This window comes from Nerophis lumbriciformis, linkage group LG14 (assembly GCF_033978685.3).
Source record: "Nerophis lumbriciformis linkage group LG14, RoL_Nlum_v2.1, whole genome shotgun sequence".
Classification (NCBI taxonomy): Eukaryota; Metazoa; Chordata; class Actinopteri; order Syngnathiformes; family Syngnathidae; genus Nerophis; species Nerophis lumbriciformis.
This window is the reverse complement of record NC_084561.2, coordinates 11,801,324-11,803,234: the sequence shown is the minus strand read 5'-3', so window position 1 is coordinate 11,803,234 and position 1,911 is coordinate 11,801,324. Positions and strand designations below refer to the sequence as shown.

Here is a 1,911-nt window from a genome sequence, read left to right as displayed (position 1 = left end):
TGTCATCCACAGCAACACAAGCAGTATGGACTGCCCTGGATAGCATTCGCTTTTGTTCGCAGACTTTGCGTTATTGTTTAGTTTGGGAGGGGACGAATGAGTGGTTCTGGACACATAATTTTACCAGACAAACGTTCCTTCGCTTTTCAATGACATCTATTCAGTCATGATAGACTGTGTTTATTAGCAAACTCCGTTTTAGTGGTCAATTCCGTGATTCCGTCTGCACCGTTAACTCGAAAATCACTACGCCTCCTGATGCGCCCCCGTATGAAGAGAACTACGCATTCTTGCAGTTCTATCCCTGTTACATGCTGTGCTGTCATTGTTATGTTTGTACTGTGATTGCCAGATTTGGCCTGCAAAATCCTGGCAATAATGCGGGTCAATAAGCCACCTCGTCTTTCTTACTAATTACTTTTGCCAGAAAATGTGCAGTTGTAGGTCTTTTAAACTTTATCTGATCATGCAACAAATTATGTATTATCATTACATGCTTTAAAATGTAATATCGGAAATTATCGGTATCGGTTTCAAAATGATCGGTATCGGTTTCAAAAAGTAAAATTTGTGACTTTTTAAAACGCCGCTGTGTACACGGACGTAGGGAGAAGTACAAAGCGCCAATAAAACTTAAAGGCACTGCCTTTGCGTGCCGGCCAAAACACATAATATCTACGGCTTTTCACACACACAAGTGAATGCAAGTCATACTTGGTCAACAGCCATACAGGTCACACTGAAGGTGGCCGTATAAACAACTTTAACACTGTTACAAATATGCGCCACACTGTGAACCCACACCAAACAAGAATGACAAACACATTTCGGCACCGAAACACAACATAAACACAACAGAACAAATACCCAGAACCCCTTGCAGCACTAACTCTTCCGGGACGCTACAATATACACCCCCCGCTACCCCTTACAACCCCGCCCACCTCAACTTTCTCATGCTCTCTCAGGGAGAGCATATCTCAAATTCCAAGCTGCTGTTTTGAGGCATGTTAAAAAAATAATAATGCACTTCGTGACTTCAATAATAAATATGGCAGTGCCATGTTGGCATTTTTTTTTCCATAACTTGAGTTGATTTATTTTGGAAAACCTTGTTACATTGTTTAATGCATCCAGCAAAACAAAAATAGGCATAATAATGTGTTAATTCCACGACTGTATATATCGGTATCGGTTGATATCGGAATCGGTAATTAAGAGTTGGACAATATCGGCAAAAAAGCCATTATCGGACATCTCTAATTATCATATATCCCAAACTATTGTTAAAGTAAATACTGAATTATCTGCTTGACACTGTGACTTATGATTTTAAAGAAAGTTAGCCATCAATTTGTATGTATAAAACATGATAATCAAATGCATAATCAACTGTGTAAAAACATCGTTAGACGATTATAGAGTAAAATTCACATATTCACTGTTACAAGCGGCCCTCGGAGGAGGGCAGCAATAACTGCGATGTGGCCCTTCCATGAAAAAGAGTTCGACACCCCTGGTCTAGTGGGCTTCAAGATCGGCATTACAAATAAAAATTGTAATATCCTGCAAAGGTTCGTTTATTCCAGCAATTTGATTTACAGGGCGAAACTAATATATGTGAAACTGTCAGTTTGTATGTTTTTCCCACAGGTGCTAAATAAAACACAAAATAGTGCTTGCAAAATGGTGATGAGTGTTGATAAATCACATTGCGTGTGCTAAATAATTATATTCTCATAACATGCAACTCAAGCTATTTCAAGCCTTCTTGTTATATAGTTTTGATGATTATGGCTTACATCTATCTTATGAAAACCTCAAAATCTCAGAAAATGTGGAGTTTTCAAAAACTGTAAGCCATGATCATCTAAATCAGTGTTTTTCTCTTGATAGGCCATCGTCAAAGGT

General features: G+C 38.6%; 1 protein-coding gene across 3 annotated transcripts in view; it reads right to left on the bottom strand.

Annotated features, from left to right (window-relative positions):
• Positions 1-993: 993 nt before the first annotated feature.
• The window catches only part of hykk.2 (hydroxylysine kinase, tandem duplicate 2), a 53,077-nt gene continuing 52,159 nt past the window's right edge, over positions 994-1,911 (bottom strand). For all 3 annotated transcript variants that reach the window (XM_061976409.1, XM_061976408.1, XM_061976407.1), the window contains exon 5: positions 994-1,911. This exon is cut by the window's right edge and continues 1,042 nt beyond it. The gene's annotated coding sequence lies outside the window, so the exon portion shown is untranslated.